Source organism: Poecilia reticulata, linkage group LG1 (genome assembly GCF_000633615.1).
Source record: "Poecilia reticulata strain Guanapo linkage group LG1, Guppy_female_1.0+MT, whole genome shotgun sequence".
In the NCBI taxonomy this organism is placed as follows: domain Eukaryota; kingdom Metazoa; phylum Chordata; class Actinopteri; order Cyprinodontiformes; family Poeciliidae; genus Poecilia; species Poecilia reticulata.
Genome location: NC_024331.1, coordinates 10,402,190 through 10,413,307, shown reverse-complemented (window position 1 = coordinate 10,413,307; position 11,118 = coordinate 10,402,190). Strand labels below are relative to the sequence as shown.

The 11,118-nt window shown below is 37.8% G+C and overlaps 1 long non-coding RNA gene across 1 annotated transcript; it reads left to right on the top strand.

Annotated features, from left to right (window-relative positions):
* The first annotated feature begins 4,703 nt into the window (after window positions 1-4,703).
* LOC108166307 (uncharacterized) lies at window positions 4,704-10,855 on the top strand. The gene is made up of 2 exons (XR_001776628.1): window positions 4,704-4,790; window positions 10,746-10,855. It is a non-coding gene; the product is annotated as an uncharacterized LOC108166307 (long non-coding RNA).
* Window positions 10,856-11,118: the final 263 nt, after the last annotated feature.

The window sequence follows — 11,118 nt, the reverse complement described above, 5'->3', positions numbered from 1 at the left end:
CCAATTTTGGCCAATGTCTATTTTTTGTTTGATTTCTTATTTGGTATATCAAAAGTATTGCTTGGCTGACAACAGTGGGGTGACTATAAACCTGTCAAAAGAGAGCGGAAGAAGGAAGTGCTTGATTTTTAAACCTTTCCTGAAATAAGATCTGTGCATAAGATTGGCGTCTTACAGTCACATGAAGTATTGGCCAATCATCGATCTCCCAGAATTGATAAAATCAGTGCACCCTTCTTTAATAGTTTTGCCTTTTTTATTTTTAATTCATACATGAACAAAATGTTTAAGAGTTAAACAAGTCATTAAATGGGTGTGATTTAAATTCATCAAACTTGAACAAAAAGTTTTAATATTAATTACAGTTTTTTTCTCTAAAGGCACATTGATGGAAACCATAAACTGGTGAGATGGAGAATGGTTTTTCATGGATGCATTGATGGTTTCAGTCAGACAATTATATACTGTACTTGCAATGTCTTGACAGCAACAGAGCCTCCAGTGTGCTACAATTATTCCATGCTGGTGTCCAGAGTTTTGGACTACCCCAAAGAATTCGATGTGATCATGGGATGTATAACACAGATGTTGCTCGGTATATGATTGAGAGAAGGGGATTGAACAGCGGGAGTGTCATTACTGGACGCAGTGTCCACAATCAGCGGATAGAATGCCTGTGGGCTGAGCTGAACAGAGTTGCTGCATACCGTCGTGAAACCTGGTTGGGACTGATTGAAATCTTTCCAGGACACACAGAAAACGGATTACAAAAATCCAGAGGCAACAAGTTATCTTGAATTATGATTTAATGTTGATTGAAACTCATATAATCTTTATTGTAACAGAAATCTAGAAGCAATAAGTAATCCTGTATTATGATTTGATATGATTAAAACTTATGTAATCCTTATTTTAAAATGTACTACTAATTAATGTGATGAGTTATGTGTACTTGATTTAAGAAGTAAATGGAAAAAATCATAAATGAATATTCTCATTCAAGTTAGATGGAAAAGTCTCATACTGTGTTGCAACCAGAGGTTGAGTGAGCACGGAAGAAACAGGAAGTTGTATTGTGAAACGCATGGAGCACCAGATGTTGAGTACAGATAAGAACTTTAGCAGGAATAAAAGAGGAAGTTCAAGAGTCGAGTGGGGAAGAAGTCAACGGTTAACCAACACGCTTGACGTCAAGGAAAATGGTGCAAGGAAAATTGTGCAAGCAGCTAGTGCATGCACAACCGAAATGCAGAAGTAGAGAGAATTGTGTAAGCCGCAGATGCGCGCACAGCTGAGATACAGAGGGTATAAAAATACAGGCGAGAGAAGAATCGGGGTTCTTCGTTCCGCAGTGTTCAAGTCAAGACCACACGAAGATGCAGGATCCGATTGTGGTTTCAAAGCTGTACTTTGAAACCACGGGAAGGTGAAGACCTCGCACTGCTTGAGAAGGGAACAAGATCCGTTTACCCACAACCCGGGTTCTGATTCGACACCTGCCCTACTCTCAACCCAAGAAACACCTCAACGATGCTGCAGTAGACATGGGAGATAGACAAAGATCGCCTATGGATAAAGAACTGAGCTTATGGAGGATTCTCACCAGTTTGACTTTGGATTTATTCTAAAAAGGATTCTGCCAGGACAAGACAGATCCCTGACCATGGATAATTAAGTTTCTGCTACCAAGACCAACTCAGCATCTGGGGACGAGTGGAACTGCATCCCAAGGCCTCTCTTGTAGATTGGTGACGCAGTATAGGGACTAGAGGGAGGTTTGATTTCTAAATTTCTAACATATATTAATCTTTTAATTTTTGATTGAAGTAGCTGTATGTCATTTCCCCTGCTAAAGCTTGCTAATAAAATATTAAAGTCTAATTGGTGTGGTGGACAGTTAAATTGAGTCATCTGAAAATTAATTCTTCTAATTAACATAAAATTAATGTTCATGATCCTAGTAAACTATTGGGCTTCAGACATTTCTTTGGTTATGATAAATAATGACCTTGGGACTTGTGCCGAGTCTCTAAAGTTATCTAGACTGTAACAAGTGCATGTTATTAATAGAGGAAGAGCTACCGTTAACAGGAGTGGTTTCTGAAGTCAGGTGTTTACAGGCTACTTAGGTGTCTGGTTAATTAACTGTAAAAGGTCCATAGCTTCTGGATCTGTAGGTAGTTAGAGTCTAGACGCATCTTTCTCGCTCCCAGCTTAAACAGAATGTCCTCTAAATTCTCATCTCTAGTAATACTCAGAAGTTAGAGGCTTCTCTGACCCGTTAGGTGGAGAGCTGGTCAGTAGTCAGTCTGCTGGAGTCTGAGAGGAGGTAGGGGTGTGGCTGACAATTGCATAATAACAATACCACTTCAGCAATCTCTTCACCTTCATGGAAAATGAAGGAATACTTGATTCCACAGATGAACTTCATCTGTTTTGCCTCCACTTCATCTACTTGCCAAGCGTTCAAAGAGCAACTGCAGAGTTCCGGAATCAATGGAATAACCATTGCTTATCTACCCAGAGGGGACAAACACCTCTCCAACTGTGGCAGGGAGGAGTTGTTACAAGTGGCTTCTCAGATGCAATTCGAGACATTTTTGCTGTGAATGACACCATGGAAATGAATGAAATCCCCTCACTTTCAGAAACCGGAAACAACATTGTCGTTCCTGTGAAGATGTTTAATGTTAATTCAACACTAATGAACACAATTCAGCACAATATTGACCCATTAAGAGAGGACGGCAATCATGGTATTGAACTGTTTTTAGATTTGTTACATTTCTTGAAAGAACAGTAACATACATTGGTTATGACAAAGTCAAAGAGTTGAAAATGTCAGACAGAAATACATTTCCTCATGTTATTATTAATGTTGTGTTGTCAAATGTACTTACAACTGCTCCATTATTGGAATTGTATTTGTTAAACATTCTGGAAACATTGTTACATTGAAATAAAAAAACGTTTACAAACATTCTTCACCAACTTTTGTCGAATATTGAAGTTCAAAAACATTCAGTGTGACAACAGTCTAATAGTGTGAGATTTAAATCCCATAATTGGTTAGAATCCAAGAAACTTAAAAACATGCACTAGAGGTAGTTCACAACTACTGCTTCTGCAGATGAACAGGGAACTCCATCTTGACTAAAAACATTCTTAAGACATACAGGGCAAAAAAAAATTAATTCTCTCCCAAAACCGTGTGTGTTTTCTAATGCAAAATCCAGAGTTTCTTTGAAGTGATGTCTCCAGCATTGGCAGTTTTAGGCAGTTGATGCAGGTGTTAGCGATAGGTAGTTGCCGACTTGGATGGATGGACTGCTCATGCAAAAATTCAATTGAAGGCTGGGGAGAAAACCCGACTGGAGGAATGACAGTGGCACCTGTTGCAAAGGCAAGTATTTTGCCAAGTTTGGACGGTCCTTCTTGTTCTATCAAACAAGTTAAAAAATAATTTAAAATTATATTGCAATTTTTAGTACTTGTACAATAAAGCAAAAGAAAAATTGTAAACCAACAAAGATATAAAACAGGAAAAAAGTCATTCATGTATCACAAGAAGAATAGATTAAGATAAAAAAATCTTCAAAAATAAATACATTTGTGAAAAATGGCAAAAATATACAAAATGTAAAGACTAAGATTTTAGTGTGTAGCTAGCATACAGCATCAAAACAAAACAATTTCACTAAGACCCATATCAAATAAAAAAATGTGGCTGTTAAACAAAAACACTCACCTTCGACATCTTGAAGGTAATCTCTCCAAAATGGAATTATGCGTTCCTCTGCTCTTCTTTTGTTGCTTCCCACAGAAGACAGAGATATGTTGAAAAGCTGATCCATTATTTCAGCAGTGAGAGGGGGTGGCTCATAACACATTAAGGGTTTAAAACTTTCTGGGTACGTTGTGATTGCATCCAGTACAACAAGAGTCTTCAATCCATCCATAAATCTATAAAAACCAAAAAGAGGAGTACATTGAACTTAATCCAATTTAAAAAATTGAAATTTTAACTGTTAATGATGAGAAGCATACATTGATATTTCTAATTTATACAGGAGAATTAGAATTGGAGCTTAGCAGTTAAAAAGCAAATAAATAAATACAAATTAAGATTTCAGGTTTACTCCTTCTGGAAGATGTTTTTACATACAGAGAATTTAGTTTATGTACAGTCATATTCCATAAATTAGAATTGCTGTCTAGCCAGTAAATGGTCAAACAGTATCACCACTGTCACCTCATGCACATTTACAAGTGTTTTTTGGAGTACTTTCGGGAACTGGTAGTCTGACCGGCTCAGCAGAAGTGTGGTTCCACAAGTTTTGCTAAGCAATATTGTTGCTTGTCTGGAGTAGGTGGGTGGTGAAGGGGTGTTTCTGTGGGGTGGGAGCTCTGCTGTGTACTGCAACTCCAATAGGGAGTTTTGGGTAAATAGGCTGCATGTAGTGTGATAAAGCGGTTGCATACTCCCGAATGGTTCTTTTTGGAAATTCAAGGACTATGCAAATATGCATTATAAAGTTAAAGCAACTTTCCAGGTATGTTTTTGGCAAAAGAGTAACATAACGTGTTACAGCCAGTGGCCTTGTGTATGTTTTCTTTTCCTTTTTTGTACATCTGCAGCTTCTAATCAAGTTGACTCCACTTGGAAGTGGATGCAGCCCTGCCTTCCTGTGCCACTCCCTGAGGCCTACAGCGATTGGCTTATCAATTGCCAGCTCCACCAATCCCTGAAGAGGCCTCCCCTTTAAAAACCTAGGACTTCCTGGGAGAAGGTGCAGCTGATTCTTTGTTCAGACAGCTTGCCACTTTGTTGGGTGTTAGGGTGACTGCTGTAAACTTATTTTACTAGCTCTGATAGTTTTTGATAGCTTGTGTAACTCACCTTGTCCCTGCGGGGGATCTTTGAATCTCTGTTAGAGATTTGTAGTTTGTTTTTGTTTATCCTGGACTTGAAGGCCATTTTTGTTTGGTTAAGATAAAGATCTTAACCAAACAAAAATGGCCACAAAACAATCAGAGTTGTAAACCAAAGGGTTTACAACCAAAGGGTTTACAGCTCTGATTGTTTTGTGGATTTTGTTTATTTAGTACATTTTGTTGTAAGTCCCTACATTTTGATTATTGTTAGTTTTTTCCTTATTATTTATTTTTGTTGTCAAAACCCAACAAAAATAAATACATTGGTTTCTTTAATGTTACTTCCCTTTTCCCCTGGCCAAGCCGGGTCGTAACACATGACCTAAAGTTCTAAAAGACATTTTGTACATAATAACTTCCCCTTTAAGGCAAATATTAGCATTATACTACTAGTGTACTCATGTTGATACCACAAACAATTTTCCAAAATTTGAATTGTCTTTTAATTGGCTAAAAGTACAATTTGACCTGGATTGCATATGAAAAATATATACAGTATATATTTCTGGGCAAAAATGTGGATGAGTTGCTTTTATAGCAGTCTTAAAAGAGCAAAAGTAATTAATGTTGTAACTTGTATAAAAACAAATTATCAACATGATATGTGTACATGACTATTACAACAAACCTTTCAAATGCTCCAGTCACTCTATGGACTACTTGAAACATGAGAATATCCTGAACCAGGAGATCTTTGTCATTGATGGTTTTGGGTTGCCTGAGACATCCTGAATTTGCAAGATAGTCGTGCAGTATTTCAGTGGCCTTTATGAGCTCTTCAACAGATGCGCACTCTGACACCTAAAAATAAAATACAATATTAAGAAAAACATTGTGGTTTGCAAGCCAAAAAGAGCAAATTGCCATTTTTTTGTTTATTTCACAAACAGTTCTTCTTGCCCAGAAGAACTGACCCAGTCTTGAACAGATGACCCAGTCCAAGACTGGGTCATCTGTTTTTGAGTCCTGATTAGATGCTTCGGAGATTCATTTCAAATTGGAAGAAGTAGCTCGTAGGGGTGCACCAATTCCAGTTTTCTGGAAGATTGCTGATTACCAGCCTTTAAAAACAATCTGCAAATTCTTATTTTGTCTGATACCGGCTATTTTGGTCTGAAATGTCTCTGCATATAGCAAGACAGTCACTGAGCTGGGAACAGCGGGCTGACTATTTTTAACTGCAAATGTGCAGTCAAGACCTGGTGGGTCAGTCTACCAGTCAAACCTCTCTCATGGGAAAACACCTCCTTAAATTAAGGAAATCGGTACCATTAAATTGGCTAGCCAATAAGTCAGTGCAACCCTACTAGCTACAGGACAGAATAGTCTAATTTGCATATTTTATCATGCGAGATCTGAGTAAATATGTTTTGACATAAAGACATAGCCATTGACAACAGCTTTGTAAAAGTGATTAGAAATAGAAATATTTTAACAACAAACATGAATGACATAGGAAACATAGGAAAGTCCTACAAACAGATGTAAAAATGATAGGACATCTGAAATAATTATGTTTCACTTTACCTTTTGAACCTTATCATGGAGGTCGTTATCAGCAATGTCACTTACCACAGGCTTCACAGCAGAGCTATGAAGCCTGCTGTGAGCCAATGAGTCAAGAATACAAAGCTGAGGAGAAGAAACCTGGTGGAGGACCCCCGTTAACGAGACTTACAGCAATGGCTTGCCCAGCAATAAAATACCTTTTACAACAAGGTCTGCAAACTGAGAAACCGAATGGTTTCATTTTGAGATTGAAATAGTAAAAATTATTTAAAATAAGTCAAATCTTATATATTCCCAAAAGGAATAAAGCTATGTAAGATTACTAAATGACTTGCACATCATTCTGAAGACTGGCCATTATCGCCAGATTTAATTCGTCCTCATCAGAAGACAGGTCAGAGATGGAGCTCATTAATGAAATGTAGGTGGCATAGTTGTCACAAGAGTCAGATGTGTGGTTCACTGTGGACACACTATCAATAGTCTCTGGTTGGGCTGTAGAGAGCTGGTTGGCTGTGGTCAGGCTATCTGTGGACTCTGGTGGTATTTCAGAGGACTGGATAATCGTAGTCCTTCTGGTTGGCGGGTAATTTGAATCCTGTGTCAATTAATTCCGGTTTCCTCTAGCTGTTGTGTTCATTTCATCACTTCTCTGACTAGGAATGGTAGTGCTATGATGACTGGAAGCTGATCCATCCAACTCCATAGAGCTTTCCTCAGAGTCTGTGTGTTCAAGTTAAACCAAGCAAAAAGACATTTGCTGACATAATTTATATAAACAAAGCATCAACACAACACTGAACATTGTGTGTACCGGTAACCCAACTAACATTCAAATTAGCTTACCGAAAGATGAAGATCGGTTGATGGTCTAATGTACACTGACTTTGCCCTGAATATCTTATGAATCATGAAGCCATTGAGTTCTTGGCCGTCATGCAACCTTGGTTGCACAAGATTGCTGCCACATGGCATCAAAAGTTCAACACTAGCAAGAGTGTTCAAAACATTTGGATTATTCTACAAAGTCATTAACTCATTCAACTAATTAACTGAACTGAATGCATTTCTTTAATATCTCACCAAAATTATACCTTGTATCATCAGGAATTTTGTCCTTAAAGGCCTTCTTAATCTCAGAAATGACTGGCTTGTAGTCCCAAGCCTCGTTTATCTCAAAGGCACTAATAATGCATCCACCTTCATGAAGCCTTCTCTTTGTTTTGTGTTTACAGATGTTCTTCCGTGTGGATCTTGGTAAAAGTATGAGATCTTTGTTAAAAGTAGGATGATTTATTATTGCAGGCCTAAAACAGAAACAAAAATACATTTGAGAAATGACGTTTCCAACTACAGACAAAACATGAGAGGAACATTAGAGAAATATTGTTTCCAGAAAGCTTACAGAAAAATTATACAAGTGAGAAAAACATCTTTTCAATGTATATTGAAAGATACATTGCTTAAAGTAACCCAGCAATCTCAGGAACAAAAGTGTCATGCAGGACTGCTGTTTTGAAAGAGCAATTTAGGTCAGTTATCAAACACCTCTTGAAAGCAATTTTAAATAAGCTTTACTAACAAAGCTAAGCTGTACTTGAAAGAAATATTTAAAATCAAGCAAAATTACAGAATAACTACCTTAAAAGACAACTTTAGAAAAGCTACAATTTTGGCAGCAAGTGCAAATGTCTACTACAATTTCAGATATGTAGGAAAAATATTTTAATATTTAGGTTAGCGTATTAAGGGACGTCCATAACCGCCTGTGTAGTCCTACTCTCTCAAGGTTGGCTGACCACTGCAGTGACAAACATTATTCTATGGCAATGATTTCAGTTTTTAAAAAGTGATCTATAGAGGAATTGTTAATACATAGGGGTGGGTTAAGTACTCCATATTGTGCTCCAATCAAACGTGAGACCCACACATAGGCATTTAATGCTAAGGTAGCTACATCAGTGTTTAACTACCCTCGTTCGAAAATTTAAGTAATTTAAACCAAGTAAAATTCAAGCGATTCAGTTCTTATGTATAAACTCACCTCTTTCTCGATTTTGACGTCCATCTGCCAAAATGATGCTGGTTCTGAAATCTTGGCCGCGGTTCTTGAGCTTCGGCTAACCCACTTGTGTGCAGGTTAGCTAGCTCTTCAGTCCGGGATGTACCCGGTGTGAAGAGCCGTCTAAACTCAGCATTAACCGCAGGCTGTCGGCTAATATCCAAGATGTCTGATAATGCTGACACCATAGCATTAACAATATTACTTAAAATATTCACTGCCTCGGTGAGACGCTCCCGCTCAGCCATTTTCCTATCTGTCTTTTCCTGTTTATTACAGGTGTCCAATCAGAAACTGAAATTTTAAGTTAACTTCCGTTGTGACAGTGAATGTAAGATAGTTTGATAGTGAATGTAAGAGAGTGGTAGCGAAAGTGAGAGAGTTTGGCAGTGAATGTAAGAGAGTTTGATAGCAAATGTGAGAGAGTTTGATAGCAAATGTGAGAGAGTTTGACTGTGAATGTAAGAGAGTTTGATAGCATATGTAAGAGAGTTTGATAGTACGTATAAGAGAGTTTGCAAGTTTTGGCCCTTGGGGCCTATGAGAGGCCCCAAGGGACAAAACCTACAAACTCTCCTTCACGTACAGTCAAACTCTCTTTCACGTACTATCAAACTCTCTTTCATGTACTATCAAACTCTCTTTCACGTACTATCAAACTCTCGCATACAGCCAAAGTCTCTTTCATTCACTATCAAACTCTCTTTCACGTACAGCCAAACTCTCTTTCACGTACAGCCAAACTCTCTTTCACGTACAGTCAAAGTCTCTTTCATTCACTATCAAACTCTCTTTCACGTACAGCCAAACTCTCTAAAAAAAAAAAGCTAGCCGCCACTTCGGAAAAGGCAGTAAAGCCAGCCTGCACTCGATTTTAATGTGCGCGACAGCACAAGTTATGGCGCTCTCTTTTCAAAATAAAAGTGGATCTCCGGTTTATGTTTGATTCATGTTTCTCTCCTGCGGCTTTAAAAATGTAAAACTTTGTGTTGATTTGCTAAAGGAAATCATATATCTGAAAATAAATTAATATGTGGGTAAAGAAATTCTGTAAACCACAAATGTTCTACCTTTATCAAAATTGCTGACATTTGACATGCAAACAATCTTTCAGATTACATAAACAATAATTCTCTCACTTCAGGATGACGCAGGGACACCTATAAGACCAATTTTAACTGAGGTTGTACGTATGTGCTTTACAGGATTTTTTTGCCTACACAATATATAAAAATTTTTTCAGATACATAATGTCGTTTTGCAAATTAATTAACACAAAGTTTTAGCCTCTTATAGCCGCCGGAGAGAATCTTGACGTGTGAATCAAACATAAACCGGAGATCCACTTTTATTTTGAAAAGAGAGCGCCATAACTTGTGCTGTCGCACACATTAAAATCGAGTACTGACTTTACTGCTACTTTTTCCAACTGGTAGATGGGGTTTCTGATGCTGGCTGTCGGCTTCAAAACACTTCTGATAATGCTGACATTACTATATTAGCGCTAACGATGTCATTCTGTGAGTCGCTGCCGCTCAGCTATTTTCCTGTCCGTGAAAACCCGCCTACTCTGCCTAGGGTCCAATCAGAAACTGAAATTTTAAGTTAACTTCCGTTGCAATCAAACACTGTAAGAGAGTTTGATAGTGAATGAAAGAAACTTTGATAGTGAATGAAAGAGAGTTTGATAGTGAATGAAAGAGAGTTTGTAGGTTTTGTCCCTTGGGGCCTCTCATAGGGGCCTCTAATAGTCTAGTCAGAAATGGCCAGTAGGAAAGTGTTGCTTTTAAGGGCCAGATGACTGTATAACTGTATGTATATAGATAACTGTAAGTCAGTTTCTTTAATGGTTTTTAAACTAATACCTGCTCTATGCTACATTTTTGTATTAATTTAAGTACTGATAATGGACATACCCTGTACTATGTTTGCTAGTAGTTTAAATTGATTTTAGCTACATTCTTTCAAAACAATATTCAGATTTTAACATGCCTTTTCTAAGTACTAACTATTTCAGTTTACTCTTACTCAGTAAACTGTGTTTTACACCTCTGAAATATTTTTTGCAGTTTCCTTTGTGATAGAAAGGAACTGTTTCACTTAAGCATTTAATTTCCTGAGATACCGTCAATTTATTTTCAATCAAAACTTTCGAAATGAGGGCTTATGGGTTTTGATTATGTTTGACACTTACTGTTTTTTTTTTGTTTTGCTTTTTTGTTTTTTTCTTGTTTTCCAGGCCGGCATCATAACACCTCAGGATGCATTTCCGGGCCATAATCAAGCCACTCCATGGAGTTCACCCAGGACAAACTCCAACAACTCCACTCCATCAACCCACTGAGATTATCCTGTTAAATTACCTTTCTTTTGGATCCAATCACCAGTACCTTGCTGACCGGTAAAGTGTCCATCAGTCCACAGTCAGCCAGATCATCACAGCATGGACCGACTTTTTATTTACAGTATTTGGTTAAATTACTTAACTTCGGGCCAGATATGCCAAAATCTACCTGCAGACTTTAAATACAGGGGTGCCCAAAGTCGGTCCTCAAGGGCTGGCATCTTACATGTTCTAGTTCTCTTCCTAGTGGTAGTAACAACCTCTTAAG